Below are 20,760 nucleotides of genomic sequence, written 5' to 3'. Positions count from 1 at the left end.
GACTTTTCAGGGATGTACCATGAACAGCCCATAATGACCTTTCAATGGCTCAGCTTACAATGGTCACACAGTTAAACCATTAGTGGTTTACACCATTGTACATTGAAAAGTCTAGCTTATGTCACCAGTCATGGGCATGCAACATTTGTTTAGCATTGTCATAAAACCTATTAGCACAGTGAACATTTCGAAGCATATCTGGGCAGCAGCAATACAGGAAAAGTGCCCTGAATAAGAGGGAAGTAGTAACAACAACAAAAATGGAAAGAAACCCATGGCATTCTAATCAGACAGCATACACGCAATGTAACAAAAGATCAGAATAAATAAAAGTGGGATGCTGGGGAGCACATGACGAAGCATCGGTGGTAGGAAATGAAACATTGTTACACTCCTTTACAGTACGACTCCATCTAAATGACTGTGTGCAGTCCTGCAGACCTTACCTTTGCAGGCATATACCAGGAATAGAAGTAGTTAGCAGAAGTCAGAGCAATAATGTGGAAGGCAGCCTTCACAAGAAGCCATACAAACAGAAAGAAGCCAGGAAGGTATGAGAGAAGCATTTAATTTTCTCAAAGGAATGTAATTTCTTGATACTATATTTCAAGAGTGTAACCACAGAAAGGCAACATATAACAATTTGAAGAGACGACATGGACACTGTAAGGGAAATACAAAGAAGTTTTTTTTTTTCACAGAAAGTGTGGCAGATCATTCAAACAGCCATTTTAAATATGTTCTGTGATGAAAATATTTGCAGAAAAATCAGTACAGTACAAAGAAACATAAGGGAAATTCTTATGAAAATGGGATAAAATAATCTGTTTGGTAAGTGTTGTCTGCAGTTTAAAGTATGGAGACAAATAGATTAAGTGACAAAGTGGTTCTTAGCTGTTATTAAAACAATATTTGTGTGTATTTCTGCACCTTCAGGACAGTTTCTTTACAAGCATGTTGTTTAAAAACGCAGTACTTTACTTAACATCATCAAGTTTTGTGTGTGGCAAAATATATCTCCCTTTGAAGAACAGGCTTGTTTTAAAACTTCTCCCAGGGAACTCCACTTGTAAACAGTCTGCTTCAGTTTCCATAACCATAGACGGTATGCTAAGTATTTATTTGTTTGTTAATCCAGTAAACCCACTAAACACAAACACTACTTTCTAGCAATGACACAGGACTACTGGTTGAACTCAGGATGGATGAATGTTGAAAGAATTAGTCCTTGGCCAACTGGACAAAGCTTGTTAACCCCATGTGCCAAGCTGCCAACAGTAGTGGTTTAATACAGCCATGCCTATTTTACATTTCACTCTCAACTTTCCGACTGTATTTCTGTTTTGTAGATTATGTTTTATGCTGTTATATGACTTAAAGTGTTTACCTGATAGTACCAATTATTGTTTGGTTATGGCTTTTTCAGTCTGTTTGACATTTATGTAAACTGTAATCTGTTTTTTTTTTTTTTTTGCTGCTTAGAGTAACAATGAATGCCTTGATTATGTATCTGCAAATCTCTTTCTTCTGAAACTCTGCTAATTTGTTCTGAGTTCTGTGTAATCTTTGAAATTGGATTCTTCTGTTTTAGGGGCCCACCTGGCCTTCTTTGAATAGCTGTGTCTCAAAGGTTTAAGGACATCAGCTGCTAACGAGTTTCATCATGCATTCCCAGATTTCATTCCTTCAGTATCCATTTGTATCCTATGCGACAGAGCTAATCACTTCACCAGAACAGTGTGCCCAGACTTCCCCCTCCCCCTTAAAAACAAGACATTCTATCTTAAGGATCTACACACCAAATGCTTTCAAACAATATTGAGCGTTGTTATTTACTTTTAATGGTATACTGCATTTTCCCTTGATGTTACTACTGAAAATAAATAGTGAAAATAAGCTCCACGTATTCTTTAAGGGGATGACATTGCAATCCTTCTGCTTATTAACATAGGGTTGCCACCTTTTCAAATGGCCAAAGTGGGACATTTTTGGGACACACATCAGATTTTACAGGCTGACACATACCCACGGTCAGTACAAAGGATATAACTTAACTTTTTTGCCTAAATAAAAGCTTATTCTTGTAGCAGTTTAGTTGTTTATTCTGTTTCTTGTAACATTTAGGTATTTTAGATACAGAAATAACTATTTTATGCAACTATTACATAAAATATGGGACATAATTATGTCCTACAATCTCAGCACATTTGCCATTTTTAATAATTTTTGTCAGGGCACAACTGCCCAAAGCAGGACTGTCCCTTGCAAAGTGGGACAGGTGGTAACCCTATCTTAACGCAGCCATTGCCCCACAATACAAAACGTGTTTGACTGTATTCTGAACAATGTTTGCGTCGTGCTTACATTTGAATATTTGGATTTCCCTAGCTATTTGCATGTATGCGTTTGCACTGTATTTTGAGTAAAGGTGTATGTTACATCTGGCAGTGGTTATTTTTAGGCGTTTGCACTGTATTTTGAGTAAAGGCGTATGTTACATTTGGCAGTGTTTATTTATAGGCATTTGCATTGTATTTTGAGTAAAGGCGTATGTTACATCTGGCAGTGTTTATTTTTAGGTGTTTGCATTGTATTTTGAGTAAAGGCGTATGTTACATCTGGCAGTGTTTATTTTTAGGCATTTGCGTTGTATTTTGAGCAAAGGCGTGTGTTACATCTGGCAGTGTTTATTTTTAGGCATTTGCATTATATTTTGAGTAAAGGCGTATGTTACATCTGGCAGTGTTTATTTTTAGGCGTTTGCATTGTATTTTGAGTAAAGGCGTATGTTACATCTGGCAGTGTTTATTTTTAGGCGTTTGCATTGTATTTTGAGTAAAGGCGTATGTTACATCTGGCAGTGTTTATTTTTAGGCGTTTGCATTGTATTTTGAGTAAAGGCGTATGTTACATCTGGCAGTGTTTATTTTTAGGCGTTTGCATTGTATTTTGAGTAAAGGTGTATGTTACATCTGGCAGTGTTTATTTTAGGCGTTTGCATTGTATTTTGAGTAAAAGACGTTACATCTGGCAGTGTTTATTTTTAGGCGTTTGCATTGTATTTTGAGTAAAGACGTATGTTACATCTGGCAGTGTTTATTTTTAGGCGTTTGCATTGTATTTTTAGTAAAGACGTATGTTTCATCTGGCAGTGTTTATTTTTAGGTGTTTGCATTGTATTTTGAGTAAAGGCGTATGTTACATCTGGCAGTGTTTATTTTTAGGCATTTGCATTGTATTTTGAGTAAAGACGTATGTTTCATCTGGCAGTGTTTATTTTTAGGCATTTGCATTGTATTTTGAGTAAAGGCGTATGTTACATCTGGCAGTGTTTATTTTTAGGCGTTTGCATTGTGTTTTGAGTAAAGACGTATGTTTCATCTGGCAGTGTTTATTTTTAGGTGTTTGCATTGTATTTTGAGTAAAGGTGTATGTTACATCTGGCAGTGTTTATTTTTAGTCGATTGCATTGTATTTTGAGTAAAGATGTATGTTTCATCTGGCAGTGTTTATTTTTAGGCGTTTGCATTGTATTTTGAGTAAAGGCATATGTTACATCTGGCAGTGTTTATTTTTAGGCATTTGCATTGTGTTTTCAGTAAAGACATATGTTACATCTGGCAGTGTTTATTTTTAGGCATTTGCATTGTGTTTTGAGTAAAGGCGTATATTACATCTGGCAGTGTTTATTTTTAGGTGTTTGCATTGTGTTTTGAGTAAAGGCATATGTTAAATCTGGCAGTGTTTATTTTAGGCGTTTGCATTGTGTTTTGCGTAAAGGCATATGTTACATCTGGCAGTGTTTATTTTTAGGCGTTTGCATTGTATTTTGAGTAAAGGCATATGTTACATCTGGCAGTGTTTATTTTTAGGAGTTTGCATTGTGTTTTCAGTAAAGATGTATGCTACATCTGGCAGTGTTTATTTTTAGGCATTTGCATTGTATTTTGAGTAAAGACGTATGTTACATCTGGCAGTGTTTATTTTTAGGCGTTTGCATTGTATTTTGAGTAAAGACGTATGTTACATCTGGCAGTGTTTATTTTTAGGCGTTTGCATTGCATTTTCAGTAAAGGTGTATGTTACATATGGCAGTGTTCATTTTTAGGCATTTGCATTGTGTTTTGAGTAAAGACGTATGTTACATCTGGCAGTGTTTCTTTTTAGGTGTTTGCATTGTATTTTGAGTAAAGGTGTATGTTTCATCTGGCAGTGTTTATTTTTAGGCGTTTGCATTGTGTTTTCAGTAAAGGCGTATGTTACATCTGGCAGTGTTTATTTTTAGGTGTTTGCATTGTGTTTTCAGTAAAGACGTATGTTACGTCTGGCAGTGTTTATTTTTAGGCGTTTGCATTGTGTTTTCAGTAAAGACGTATGTTACATCTGGCAGTGTTTATTTTTAGGCGTTTGCATTGTGTTTTCAGTAAAGGCGTATGTTTCATCTGGCAGTGTTTATTTGTAGGCGTTTGCATTGTATTTTGAGTAAAGGTGTATGTTTCATCTGGCAGTGTTTATTTTTAGGTGTTTGCATTGTGTTTTCAGTAAAGACGTATGTTACATCTGGCAGTGTTTATTTTTAGGTGTTTGCATTGTGTTTTCAGTAAAGGCGTATGTTACATCTGGCAGTGTTTATTTTTTGGCGTTTGCATTGTATTTTGAGTAAAGATGTATGCTACATCTGGCAGTGTTTATTTTTAGGCGTTTGCATTGTATTTTGAGTAAAGACGTATTTTACATCTGGCAGTGTTTATTTTTAGGCGTTTGCATTGTATTTTGAGTAAAGACATATGTTACATCTGGCAGTGTTTATTTTTAGGCGTTCGCATTGCATTTTCAGTAAAGGCGTATGTTACATCTGGCAGTGTTCATTTTTAGGTGTTTGCATTGTGTTTTGAGTAAAGACGTATGTTACATCTAGCAGTGTTTCTTTTTAGGTGTTTGCATTGTATTTTGAGTAAAGGCGTATGTTTCATCTGGCAGTGTTTATTTTTAGGCGTTTGCATTGTGTTTTCAGTAAAGGCGTATGTTACATCTGGCAGTGTTTATTTTTAGGCGTTTGCATTGTGTTTTCAGTAAAGACGTATGTTACATCTGGCAGTGTTTATTTTTAGGCGTTTGCATTGTGTTTTCAGTAAAGACGTATGTTACATCTGGCAGTGTTTATTTTTAGGCGTTTGCATTGTGTTTTCAGTAAAGGCGTATGTTTCATCTGGCAGTGTTTATTTGTAGGCGTTTGCATTGTATTTTGAGTAAAGGTGTATGTTTCATCTGGCAGTGTTTATTTTTAGGTGTTTGCATTGTGTTTTCAGTAAAGACGTATGTTACATCTGGCAGTGTTTATTTTTAGGCGTTTGCATTGTGTTTTCAGTAAAGGTGTATGTTACATCTGGCAGTGTTTATTTTTAGGCGTCTGCATTGTATTTTGAGTAAAGGCATATGTTTCATCTGGCAGTGTTTATTTTTAGGCATATGCATTGTGTTTTCAGTAAAGACGTATGTTACATCTGGCAGTGTTTATTTTTAGGCATTTGCATTGTGTTTTCAGTAAAGACGTATGTTACATCTGGCAGTGTTTATTTTTAGGCGTTTGAATTGTGTTGTCAGTAAAGATGTATGTTAGATCTGGCAGTGTTTATTTTTAGGCGTTTGCATTGTATTTTGAGTAAAGATGTATGTTACATCTGGCAGTGTTTATTTTTAGGCGTTTGCATTGTATTTTGAGTAAAGGCGTATGTTTCATCTGGCAGTGTTTATTTTTAGGCGTTTGCATTGTGTTTTCAGTAAAGGCATATGTTTCATCTGGCAGTGTTTATTTTTAGGCGTTTGCATTGTGTTTTCAGTAAAGGCGTATGTTACATCTGGCATTGTTTATTTTTAGACGTTTGCATTGTGTTTTCAGTAAACACGTATGTTACATCTGGCAGTGTTTATTTTTAGGCGTTTGCATTGTATTTTGAGTAAAGACGTATGTTTCATCTGACAGTGTTTATTTTTAGGCGTTTGCATTGTGTTTTCAGTAAAGGCATATGTTTCATCTGGCAGTGTTTATTTTAGGCGTTTGCATTGTGTTTTCAGTAAAGGCATATGTTACATCTGGCAGTGTTTATTTTTAGGCGTTTGCATTGTATTTTGAGTAAAGGCGTATGTTTCATCTGGCAGTGTTTATTTTTAGGCGTTTGCATTGTGTTTTCAGTAAAGGCGTATGTTACATCTGGCAGTGTTTATTTTTAGGAGTTTGCATTGTGTTTTGAGTAAAGACATATGTTACATCTGGCAGTGTTTATTTTTAGGCGTTTGCATTGTGTTTTCAGTAAAGGCATATGTTACATCTGGCAGTGTTTATTTTTAGGCGTTTGCATGATATTTTGAGTAAAGGCGTATGTTTAATCTGGCAGTGTTTATTTTTAGGCGTTTGCATTGTGTTTTCAGTAAAGACGTGTGTTACATCTGGCAGTGTTTATTTTTTGGCGTTTGCATTGTGTTTTGAGTAAAGGCCTATGTTTCATCTGGCAGTGTTTATTTGTAGGCGTTTGCTTTGTGTTTTCAGTAAAGACGTATGTTACATCTGGCAGTGTTTATTTTTAGGTGTTTGCATTGTGTTTTGAGTAAAGGTGTATGTTACATCTGATGTGTTTATTTTTAGGCGTTTGCATTGTATTTTGAGTAAAAGCATATGTTTCATCTGGCAGTGTTTATTTTTAGGCGTTTGCATTGTATTTTGAGTAAAGGCGTATGTTTCATCTGGCAGTGTTTATTTTTAGGTGTTTGCATTGTGTTTTCAGTAAATGTGTATGTTACATCTGGCAGTGTTTATTTTTATGATTCGTTAATAGTATTTTCTGCCTGCTTTCAGCCACTGTGCTGCCTCAGAATAAAATCAGAAATAAATTGTCTGGACTTTGTAAATGAGGGGAGTCAATATTTTAAAAATAAATGAAACAACAGGTTTTGCATTGACATGTACTTCCTGAACAATAAATAAGGAACTCAAATGCCGTGCACTATAGACTGGACAGTTATTCACAGTTATTTAACAGGAATCTATGATTTTACAAGGCATGCAGCAAAAACATGAGGCAAAATTAGGAACTTTTTGTAAAATCAAGGACAGATGAGAGACATGCCATTGGGTATTACAGGACAATAGCGCACTGGTGAAGCATTCAAGGCCAAGGACATTTATTCCCCTGTTCCATCTTGCCAGACAGAAATAAACTTATCACAATTAGCCTTCTTACCAATGCTCATTTCTCCAGTAGTATAGTCAGGTGACCCATTAGAGCATGTCCATTGCTGTACTCCAGGCCAGATAATTAATTCCTGTAATAATGTTTATTTTAAACCACAGTTATGGTTACCTTCTGTCCATCTTTGCATAGCACAGCACAGTCCCTGTTTGGGCACTTGTGTCCTGCAAAGAAAATTAAAAAATGGCAAATGTCCTCAGATTTTAGGGCAAAGTTTTCTTTAGTAGTTGTATAAGACAATTAGTTTGCATCTGTAACACCTAAATGTCATATGAAACAGCATAAGCAACTCAAATGATACAAGAATAAGATTTTATTTTGGCAAAAAAGTGAAGCTCTGTTCTCCGCACTGGCTGTGGGTATGTTCTGCCCTGCAAAATCTCATATTTCTGAAAGAATGTTCCACTTTGGACATTTGAAAAGATGGCAACTTAACTGCAGTTCTCAGAGAAGGCAGAGTGTAAAAATCAAGCAGGTACATCATAATACAACACATACAACAAAATCTACTTCTTCTTCTTCTTTCGGCTTATCCCAGTTAGGGGTTGCCACAGCAGATCAGCTATCTGCTCATGATTGGCAGTGGAGTTTTACGATGTCAAATTGCCAGCCCAACTTTCCACAGAAGGCACACACATGCATGCACTCATGCCTAGGGACAATTTAGAGTGTCCAATCCACTTACAGCATATCTTTTGGATGTGGGAGAAAACTGGAGCACCCGGAGGAAACTCACGCGACCACAGGGAGGACATGCAGACTCCACACAGAAGGCACCCCAGCCGAGAATCGGACCGAAGAGCCTCTTGCTGTGAGGCAGCAAGCTAACCGCTGTACCACCACGGCCGCCCATACAACAACAAAAAAAAAAATCTAGTTAATGTTTGAAAATCATATACAAGACCATTTGTATTTGTAAATTCCAAAAGATAAATTAAAGCATTCAAGTTAGTGAACTAAACTATTTTTTTCTTGAAATATTTTATTAAAATTTTAAAATGATTGCAAAATTTATCAAGACTTGAAATATAATATAATAAATGAAGTATTATAAATTAAGTCATATTATTTAAACATGAAATAACAATATAACTATTTACATTATATACAGTAAACCTGAGACCAAATTACTGATAGTTAACACAAGTATAAAAAAATCTAATAACAAGTTTAGATAATTATATATATATGAATATAATGAATCAATAAGGACCAAAACTTTCAGTTTGGATTATTCTTAAATTTGTTAGGATAAATTGTATTACTACTGTTTCTTTAATTACTGGGTCTTTCAAAAAGGATAAAAAAATCTTCAGATTTTGATTCTGAAGAAATCTTCCAGTTTCTTGCAATACTTTTTCTGGTCACAGCAAGAATTGTCCAAGTTAGATAAGAAAAACTCTTGACTAAATACTTGCTACCATACCTCTCAACCTGCAGACATTGAAAATCGGAACAAAGGCCTTTGGAAAAGTAGGAACATACAGATAAAAATCTGGACATCTAATTAGCACAACATTTGAATACTCTGTCCACTTCCAGCAGGAATGTGGGATATTACTCAAAAATGCAATTAAAAATTGTGAAAAATCAATAAATAATAAATGAGAGTGAGAAAAACGATGGGAAATAAAAGCACATTATTACAGAGAGTGTAAAATCGATAGACTTTAATTAACTGTATTAAAAATTGCATCACACATCACTTATTTGTGCTTAAGAAAATGGGAGTTGTAAGATGTGTGTCTCTTTCTTTAAATTATTTTTACCGTTAGTATGTTGGCATATAGTATAGTTTTCTGTGTACTAGACAGCTTCAAAAAACGCATTATGAGGGGGATTCAGAAGGTTGTATAAATGGGTAGATCAAGCCTGAACACAGGGACATATCTCCAAAAATTGGGACATCCTGTGCAGAAGTAAATCGGGCCTGAAAATAGGAATGTTCCTCCAAAATATGGGCAGTTGACAGGTCTGCTTGCTGAGGTAGAAATACCTTCATAGAAGACTTGGAGCAAAACGATGAGATGGAATTCCAAAGGTAGCCAGGTAGCCAGGTAGAACATTCCATAGGGTCAGGGGCACAAAAGAAAAGAGCTATAAAGCCAGATGTTTCCAACCATATATTAGGAGCAGCCTCTGGACTGTAGCATACAAAGGCCTCCTTAAGAGACACCAAGTCAGAAGTTCAGGTAAGAACTGTGAGCCTACACTATATGGGTTTGTTGACAGGGTTTCATATGTTAAATGTGATCCTCCAAAAAATTAGTCATCGGTCTTAGTTCTGTAGCACAGGTTAATATCTTCCTTGTGGGTTGCATGGTAGTTCACGGAAAATCGCTTCATCAATAAGCAATGTGTTTGCAACCAAAGCAATTGACTCAGTTTCTAAAATATATGTTCCACTTTTGGGGGGGGGTTAAAGTCTTCAAACAGAGGCTTTACTAGTACACACACCTTCTCTAATGAACTCAAAACCTTTTTTTATATCTGTTAATTTTTATCTTGAAAAAAAATGGATCTGAGTTTGGTGAATGGATGAACAAACAGAGGGTGGTGATTGATACCAGTTCCACTTTATGCCATCTTCATAGAAAGAGCTGCCTTCTTCCACCTGAAGACCCTCTATGAATCTACATTTAGAGGGTCTTACTACTTGAATGTACCCTTTCGTAATTGCTACCTGGAATACTGCAGCAAGTGATACTTGGAGCTAAGCAGTGGCAGTGATCTTCACTGCCTGCAGCTGGAGTAGGACTGTGTAACCCACCTTCCATCTGGTAGCTCACACAGGGGAAGTATCTGTCCAGTAGAATGACAGCCTCCTATTTAAATCATAGTTCTTTGGCCAAGTGCTATGATTCATGCAAAATAATCTTTGTGTGTGAGCCCACATACTCAGCACCACCAGCAGGAAAAAATCCCTCTATTCACCCCTAACTTAAATGGTAAATCCCAGAACTACTGTACTCCAGGACAGCAATTATACAACTTGTCACACCTGTACATATTTAGTATAATTGCCACTGCATTCTGCATAGTAACAATGCTAATGTGTTTCATCTCTCTATTAATCAGTGCTACTTAAATACCATTCAAAGTACACCAACTGATGGCAGATCCTATGCACTGAGCAGGAAACTCAGACACGTTTCCTGTACTGTCACTGGCAAAATCAAGGTTAAGAAGCTGGCACTAAAGCATTTCAGCACATAACCTCCTCCACCCTACGTTCCTGACAGAGACCCAGAAATGTTCATCTACTTCATTTCATAACCTAGAAACAACCATCTGCTACTTCTTTCAGCTACGTGATGACTACCTGTATCTCCTTTTCCATCCCTTCTCCTAGTGAAACCCTCTGCTTCACTTTTCCTCACATATATTCAAGTGATACCTGTTTCAGAGTCCAAAGTCTTAGTAACATCTGTAGGGCAATGTAACTATATTATACTCGTATTTGTTTCTGTATAATGATAATACATACAAGTACTGCATAGCATATTTTGTGAACATGTATGCTGCTCACTTTTGCTACATGCAACCACCAACTTCCCAAGTCTGACCGGCTAAAGGACCTCTACGTAATGCGTGACCACATAACTGTTATAATCTGTTTGTGAAAGCTGATATCCAGGGCCTCACCCAAAATGTAATTCTCTTTTTATAAAGCCAGTATGGCAACCAAGTTAGTAAACTAAACACATCAGAATAAATAAACATTCAACTTTAAACCGAGCGAGAGCAGGGAAAGTAAAAACATATTTTTTGATAAAGTCAAAGCATTCAACTTTGAACCAAAAATGAGAAGGAGAACTTAAAACAAAAACATTAGCCTTTTCACTATAGTCACCATTCATTTTACCAACAGCAGAGTTTCTCTTCCTGAAAATGAATCACACCGTTCCATTGTGTTCCTTTTTATACTGATTGTATAACTGCATTTCATATATATTGCCAAAAGATTGCCCTTTGCAATAGCCTGTTACAAACAACTCCTACGTCTAGGTGACAGACATAATTTTTTAAGACTTAAATATTTCAAGAAAGTTCATAGTCTAATTTAAATGCAGGATCAAAACATTTTTACTACATCAATTCCGGTTTCCGTGATGATGAATTATTTCACTCTTAAAAGGATGACCGATCTTTCTCATTAAGCTGAAACAAACATTTTCCTTATTGAATCAAACAGTTGCATCTGAGGTAGCTGGAAGGAATATGTGTGTGTGTGTGTGTGTGTGTGTGTGTGTGTGTGTGTGTGTGTGTGTGTGTGTGTGTGTGTGTGTGTGTGTGTGTGTGTGTGCACATGGGTATTCTGCAATGGTCTGGCACCCTGTCCAGGATTAGTTTCTCAGCCTTGCACTCTCTAAGCCCCAGTATAGGTGCCATCTGTTCCGCAGTTCTGATCTGGATGAAGTAGGTAATTACAGGAATTACAGAATGAATAAAACCAGCATTTAATAACCATTATCTTATCACTACTTGACATACTATAGTATTGTCACCATATGATTTTGTTAAAACTGATTTTTGTGATTCCTATGCAAAAACACTTTTTGTGATGTACTTGCACAATGTTACAGCAAGGCTCATGAAGTACATTTCCAGAAATTACATAATTAACATTTGGAACCAGAACATGTTGAAAACTGGCAAGTTTCTATGGCAATATTCAGTAAACTTCATCAGTATATATGTCCAAATCTTTAGGCAGCCATCTTTAAAGAACAAATTTTCAAAGCTTACTAAAGACCTTCTGTAAAATTGTGGCAGTAACTGCATAGTTCAACATGAAATGCTGATTTTGCATTTAGCATGTGAAATTACCTTGCAGGAAAGAACTACAGAGTGACAGTCCAAATGTTCATAGCAGAGAGAAGTCCCATAGATGGCATGCTAATACTATGGTCCCAAAATACTGAAAGCTGACATGGCAAGGAGAGAAAAATTACAATGAAATAAACATACATAACTTTGGTGAATGCCAGCAGTTTTTGGTCAGTTTTACAAAATAGTCACATTAGGATCTTACTTTAAGCACTCTGACTGAATGAGTTTTCACAATTATGTCCTATCAGCTAATCTGGTGTTCACTGTATACAATCAGCTTTCAGGATGGAAGTATATAATGAAACCAATGGGTTTAATGAGATTGTCCATTATAGGTGGCACAATGAAACTGTGGGCCGATTATATTTAGAAATATTTCTAATTTGTTGAAAGTTTCACTGAAAAGCCATTAAGAGAGAGAATCCCAAGCCTGTTTCATTGGTATGGGGTTTTACCCCATTCCATAACATCAGTCACCCAGGTCCTTCTAAGGAATGTGGCATGGGAGAAACCAGGGGGAAGGACTGCGACTGATGTGTACAGCCTGCTGTCTCCTCACTGGGTGAAAGGAAGGGTTTACAATTAAGGCTTGGAATTATGGATACCCTGCTCAAGGTCAGGGAGTCCCAAATGCACCCCCCTGCTTTGGGCAGTTATGTTCTCACATACATGCATCAGATAGTTTACACCTGCTATGCATGGAAGTATGTGCATAACTGATGCTCAGAATTAATATTTGCTGTATGCTTTTGTGCATGAAGAGAAGTGAAAATCCCAACATTGTTCCAGCTAATCATCTAATGGTTTTGTGTAAAACTTCCTTCTAGCCAACTGGGACACAGAGAAGGCTTCCAGTGGGCTATGTGAGGCACTTAGGGAAGTTAAATAGGGCTATTGGGCAGAAATGGGGAAGAGAAACTTGAGACCAAATGAATGTAATGTTGATGCATTGGGATACAAAAAATTATTTAAACAAAAAACAGAGAATCCTGATGGAAAACCATTATAAAACTTATGTCAGTTCATAGTGATGTCAAAGGGAATAAAAACATGTCTCTAGTTCAAAGAAACATATGGTTTTGCAGATCAGAAGGCAAATAAATCTTCAGGAAAGTGCTAGGTACGGAGATCATAGTGGGAAGATTAGATGGAGAGTAAAAATGACAACAATGAAGAGGTTTTTTTTTTAATAAAAATACACAAAGGTTAACTATCTCCATTCCACGTAGGGAGGCTTTTTTTAATAACAGCAAAAATGTGAAGGTTGACTTCCTTCAGTCTGACTAAAAACACTGGTGTACTAGTACATGTTGGTGTCCTGATGATACACAGATGGCATGGAATGGAGGAGAGTGCACACTCGAGTGCCATTAAATAAAAAAATAAATAAAGATAATTATCCGTACGTGTATAGGGGGAACACTGCAGAGCAAGCATTGGGTGGACTGAGTTCTTCCACTTTAAAAAGTATACGCAGAAATACACAGACCATGGTACAGGTAGCAAGCATTTCAATATGTACGCCTTTTCAAAAACTGAAATAATACAAAGGAGTTCTCGTGGAAGATGAAGTAGCATTGTTTAATAATTCTAATTAGGTACTCACTTGTGTGACTGACTGAACCAATGAAAAACTCCAGACTGACAAAATAGATTCATAGGTTAGTACTAGGCTAACTGCCCTTGTGTGCCATTTTAAGTCTAGGCAATTACCCCATGTGAAAATCAAACCCTGCACCTTGTGTTTGTAAGGTGAACACCTTAGCCATTATGCCAATCTCCCAAGTAGCACTAAACCCTTTCTAGCAGGGTATTTAATTTTAAGGACAGAAAACACAGGGAATAACCAGACAGACACTTTTGTACATATAATAATGATTTTACATGATTCACAAAGTTAGACAGCTTTACTTCTTCAAAGGAAACTAGACCCCTCAGACCCCTCAGTTCCTCAAAGATCAGTCAGTAAGTTACAAAGCTACAAATCCCACAAATCAATCCCATTAAGAAACAGAACTTTTAAAGGCAAGAGCAAGTACCGTTTGAAGCTGAAACCGCATGTAAGCACTCAATAACAAAGGAGATGGACTGCACTGAACTGTAAGCTACACCATACCTTGTGATTGTTAAACAGACTCCTGCATGAAAATAAAGTGCATTGACAATATTGTTTAAGGCTTTAAAAATGACTGTCTAATATCATCATCATCTTCACTTCCACTACAAGCCACTAAGGGATTGGAATTGTAATGTTTCTGACTGCAACAGTAAGTTTAAAGTCATTGACTACTTCTCAGGTTTCTATTGGGTTCTAGGTTTGATCGACAGAAGTAAGCACTCGGTGAGTAAATTATTTCAGTACAAAAATAGGGAGCCATGAGTGTAGTTTACAACAAAACAATTTTCTTTATTTTATGACACTCCTGAACAGAGCACCCAGCATTGTAAGAGGTATGCAGGGCCTGACACTGGGGCATGGGGCACACCTGTTGCTTCTGCCCCAGTATGGTGAAGGTGGGACGTGCACACAGATATAGGCAGGTCAATTTTTTTATCATTAAACAATAAAACTGCAAATGTAGTGCCTTAAAGGGGATGTCAAATGTAAAACATAGGGTGGTAACAAATCAGTGCTCAGTGTTTCCATCTGACGTCTTGGCCAGAACCTATTTTTCTGTTGTGATTGATGCATTTCATTTAATTATTACTTTACTTCCATGGATCCAGGGATTGCATCTGCACTTCACTGTGTACAATGCCAACATTAAGGGTTCATTATAGGAAGCCTATGAAAATCACTGACACTGAGGACTACCTAAAAAAACTTACTAGTGTTGGAAGTAACTAAATACTCACTGACATATAGTCATTTAAATTAACAGATTCTCTATGCATTAAACAGTCTCTCCGATTTTTGCCATTACTGAAAAGCAAAAGTGGAATGACGCTAAGCATTTACTCTCACTTGGATTCAGCGAGGGAAAACAATGAGCTACTGTAGTTTAATGATGAGTGCAGCAGCTTAACTTTGAAGGATATACTGAATAACACATTTAAGTCACAAGACATTTCAACCTTTCTGTGGGTGTGATTGTTTAACAATATGTCTCGGTCAATTTGGAAAGTTTCTCATCTACTGCTTTCAAGACACTTTGAAACTGTACCTCTTTCCAAGCTATTATTACGCATTCATTAGCTTCTGGTACACAACTTTCAATATCAAAGCCAGTGTGTTATAACTTTATAAATTGTCTTTGCAGTTTACTGTTTTAAGTAATCCCCTGAATTTCAAAACGCAATGGAATATTTATGTTTTTTTCTATTAAATGTATTTTTTAAGTTCCCTCATTACATTCATGGCATTGATCCAGATAGTAAAAGATTAAAGCCCTGTTGGCCTACATAGCTGCCTCAAAGGTTTCCGTGTAGCAAGGAGTAGTCCAGAAAATGTAAGGAAGGAACAAAACCACTCAACAAAACAAATCTTCTCATATCAGATAAGGATCTTTTTTGCTTTGGTGGTTAAGGAATAATGTCAGAATATAGATACTTGTAGGAAAACATATGGTGAAGCATTATAAGCAGAAACTGTTCATTGGGAAAACCTTTAGCCTTCAAAACAAGGAGCCAGAATGATGTTCTCAGATGTGTGTATCTGCTAAAGATGTTATCAGATGTGTGTATCACCTAACGATGTTATCAGATCTGTGTATCTGCTAAAGATGCCATCAGATGTGTGTATCAGCAAACGATGTTAACAGATGTGTGTGTCAGCTAAAGATGTTATCAAATGTGTGTATCTGCTAAGGATGTTAACAGATGTGTGTATCAGCTAAAGATGTTATCAGATGTGTGTATCAGCTAATGATGTTATCAGATGTGTGTATTAGCTAAAGATGTTATCAGATGTGTGTATCAGCTAAAGATGTTATCAGATGTGTGTATCAGCCAATGATATCAGATCTGTGTATCAGCTAAAGATATTATTAGATCTGTGTATCAGCTAAAGATGTTATCAGATGTGTGTATCAGCTAAAGATGTTACCAGATCTGTGTATTTGCTGAGGGTGTTATCAGATGTGTGTATCAGCTAAAGATGTTATCAGATTTGTGTATCAGCTAACGATGTTATCAGATGTGTGTGTCAGCTAAAGATGTTATCAAATGTGTGTATCTGCTAAGGATGTTAACAGATGTGTGCATCAGCTAAAGGTGTTATCAGATGTGTGTATCAGCTAAAGATATCAGATCTGTGTATCAGCTAAAGATATCAGATGTGTGCATCAGCTAAAGATGTTATCAGATGTATCAGCTAATGATGTTATCAGATGTGTGTATCAGCTAAAGATGTTATCAGATGTGTGTATTAGCTAAATATGTTATCAGATGTGTGTGTCAGCTAATGATATCAGATCTGTGTATCAGCTAAAGATATTATCAGATCTGTGTATCAGCTAAAGATGTTATCAGATGTGTGTATCAGCTAAAGATGTTATCAGATCTGTGTATTTGCTGAGGGTGTTATCAGATGTGTGTATCAGCTAAAGATGTTATCAGATTTGTGTATTTGCTGAGGGTGTTATCAGATGTGTGTATCAGTTAAAGATGTTATCAGATATGTGTATTTGCTGAGGGTGTTATCAGATGTGTGTATCAGCTAAAGATGTTATCAGAACTGTGTATTTGCTGAGAGTGTTATCAGATGTGTGTATCAGCTAAAGATGTTATCAGATCTGTATATTTGCTGAGGGTGTTATCAGATGTGTGTATCAGCTAAAGATGTTATCAGAACTGTGTATTTGCTGAGAGTGTTATCAGATGTGTGTATCTGCTAAAGATGTTATCAGATGCTCACAAGCCTTTAATCTCTGCAAAGATTAATTACAAAAAGAATACAGGACATTAAGACAATGTCCTATGCAGATCACCTCAAAGCCCTATATCTATACTCGGTCTCCAACAGACTACTGAGAGGTGATCTATGCCTGTCACACAAGGCATCCCTAGACCCTGCTCTGATGAATCTTTTGCATATCCGCAAAACAACCAACATCAGAACTACTAGATCTAAAGACCTAAATTTTGCTTGCAACATAAGTAGGACATGTTGGAGAGACAGATATGTATCTTAGAGAATTCCCTTTCTGTGGAACAGGATTCCCATTTATGTGAAACTAAGTCCTTCCCTAACTGTATTTAAGTGTAACTTGGACCATTAGATGGGAAATTGAAAATTCACCCCTGGTCTGCTACCCTCATCTCTGATGGAGAGAAACAGTCAGTAAATTATATCATAACCAACAATCATCCCTATATAAATTTCTAAAACATAATTTGTGGGATACATTTGGGCTGCACTGCTAGGCTTATATAGGGTTATATAGGTTGTTTTAGTGGTCATTGATGTGGTATACACCTATGAACCTGTGAGAGGTATTTATCACCTAAGATGTCATCAGATTTGTGTATTTGCTGAAGGTGTTATCAGGTTTGTGTATCTGCTGAAAGTGTTATCAGGTTTGTGTATCTGCTAAAGGTGTTATCAAATGTGTATATCAGCTGAAAATGTTATAACATACATGCATCAGCTGCAGGAAAATGGAATATAAGGAAACAAGACAAACTGAGACACCAAGTAGGTCCTCACTACCAGCAACATTAAGGTTGCCACTAATAGGGGAAGTAGGTTTTTAGAACCAAATAGTCACACAACTCACCAGCAGGATGACAGTACAAAGGTTTAACAACCAATCATGCTGTCAAGGGAGCAGGCCAGGCAGACTGCATCCAAGAGAAGCTGGTGATAGTCACTGTTCCTTCTGTAGGTAACCCTAACAATTCACTTCAGACAGCTGAAGTAATACAGGATTATTAGAGGACCTGCAGATGGACAGTAGGGCACACAATTTACCCATCTGCTAGTCTTAGATGATGGATTATGTATGATTACGCATAGAAACTGACAGTATTACTGTCCAAAAACAAACATGCAACAGCCTAGGACTAATCCGACAGTGCCCCACATTCAGTTTCTGACAATCTCTCTCTCTCTCTCTCCTTTCATATGAGATCCAGCGGAGCCATGCCTAGGTCAACTGGTGCCCTGAAGAGTCGTCAGACTGCCCCAACCCAAAGTTGAGGATCTGTCTTCTTAAATGAATTGTGTTACTACACTCACACCCAAACAGCAGCTATTCAGCTCAGTCAATATCTTCACCTAACAGCATGTGCCTGGTGTAGCTGATCCCTTTTATCCCACTTTAGTTACCGTACTGGGTTCCTCAGTCTGTCCTTCAAGGGATAAAACTAAAGTGAGATATCCCCAGCAGGATTATCAAAATCATATATATTGCATTTCTTTATTGCTTTCCGTGCAGTTGTGACTGACACCTGCCACATGCATAGAATTTTATATTTGATATATGGCAAATTAAAATTTTAAGTGAAAGATAATGATGGCCATTGGAACATTTCTTCCCAATACATCCACATTGGCCCACTTGTGACTGCTGTCTGCAGATACTTTTGGAAAGTTTATTGCTGCTATAGCAAATGTTTCAAGGCATAAAATAAATAAAACAGGAGTCAATAACCCATTCTTACTGGGGCTTTCCCAATGGCAGAAGGCCTTCTTTTGCTGATGCCTAAACCAGCATTGACACGCATACGTTTTTTTTTAACTATATAGTTGGAATTGTGCAGTGGAATTTGTGGGTGTAAGGATGTAATGTGGATTCTTCTTTTGAACTACTAATAAACAGAGTTCCAGTGGAGGGGAGTGAGGAGTGAAAAAATGTTGGAAAAAAGGAATCAAGTGCTTACCAGAGAACTTTGGCAAAGCACTGAACTGGAACAGGGAATGGCACATCTGTTCCGGGCCTGGTCCTTTTCAATATGCCCATTACTGAGACTGGAAAAAATCCATACCACGACACATTTTTATGCACATAGGCAAACCAGTGGATAGTATATATCAATTAGTGTTTTGCAATATTCCCTGCAGTGATAAAAGGGCCAGAGTTCAGGCTAGCAGGAAAAAGACAACCTCAGATAATGTATAGTGAAGCACTGAAAAACAACCATTGCAGTACTACAAATGAAATAATCAGATGATTAAATTAATACACTGTGACCACTGGGCAAATAAAGTGGATGCTGAAAGTAATGGGAATATTCATATATTCATTCCCTGAATATCTTCTTAATCCATTTTAGTGTTGCAAGTACCATAGCCTATCCCAGCATAGAAGAGCACAAGGGTGGGTCTGGCATAATGGTTAAGGTACTCACCTCATACACACAAGGCACAGGCTTTGATTTTGACCACAGGTTATTAGGTAGGCTTAAAATGACCCTTCAGGGCAGTTACCTAGTATTCTCCTATAAACTTATAATTCATAGCTTACCCTGAACAGGGCAATAGGGCGCCAATTTTTTGCAGGATGTGCACAACTCACTCTTATTAATCTGGAATGCACACTTAAGTGGGCAATTTAAAGGATCACAAAAACCAAGAAAAGTCAAGTAAAAACTGTAGAAAAAATCACCGTTCCACTGGTTAGAGCTAAATCCTTTAATGAAGGCAAAAACAACAGGTCCAGTTCAACAATATGAGCGCTTTCATCTGCTACTAGGCAAACTTCATCAGATTGTTGAACTGGATCTGTTGTTTTTGACTTCATTAAAGGATTTGGCTCTAACCAGTGGAACGGTGATTTTTTTCTACAATTTAAAGGATCACCAATTCACCTAAAACAAGTCTTTAGAATATGTGAAGAAACCACAGCATAAGGAAAAAACTCACATGAATGCAAAGAGTGAGAGCAGATCCTGCAGAGAGGGCACACAAGCCAGGAACAAAACTGCAGTGCCAGCACTGTGAGGCACAATATTAACAGGTATGCCACTGCGCCACCCAGGATGCATTTCTATACTTATTTAATTTTCATAAGCTCATAACTAAAGGGAGAGCAAAATAGCTTAACAGTCAAGCAATGCTAGTTTCAAAGAAGATTTAAACCAAGCACTGGAAAAAAATATTACAACAGATGTGGCTACATCATTGTTTTTAAGCAATATATAAGGAATGACTGCAGCACAAAATGTTGAAACACAGGTGATGTTCTTCATAGTGATCACTGGGTTATGTCCTGCCATGGAAATAATGAGCTTCCAACGTTTCAGAAAACCTTCCATATGCCCAAACCATCAGTCAGATTGAGATGAGCCACTCCTGCATAAGGCAGGCACTAACCCCAGGTACTCCTACATAAGACAGGCACAAACCCAAGGCACTCTTACATAAGGCAGGCACTAACCCCAGGCACTCCTACATAAGGCAGACACTAACCCCAGGCACTCCTACATAAGGCAGGCACTAATGCCAGGTACTATTACATAAGGCAGGCACTAGCTCCAGTTACTCCTACATAAGACAGGCACTCCTACACAAGGCAGGCAGCAACCCCAGGTACTCCTACATAAGACAGGCACTAACCCTAGGCACTCCTACATAAGGCAGACACTAACCCCAGGCACTCCTACATAAAGCAGGCACTAACCCTAGGTACTCCTACATAGGGCAGGCACTTACCCCTGGCACTCCTACATAAGGCAGGCACTAACCCCAGGTGCTCCTACATAAGACAGGCACTAACCCCAGCCATTCTTACATAAGACA

This window comes from Protopterus annectens, chromosome 12.part0 (genome assembly GCF_019279795.1).
Source record: "Protopterus annectens isolate FY-2018-M chromosome 12.part0, PAN1.0, whole genome shotgun sequence".
Taxonomy (NCBI): Eukaryota; Metazoa; Chordata; order Ceratodontiformes; family Protopteridae; genus Protopterus; species Protopterus annectens.
The sequence above is the reverse complement of the archived record's forward strand: the minus strand, read 5'-3'. Positions refer to the sequence as shown.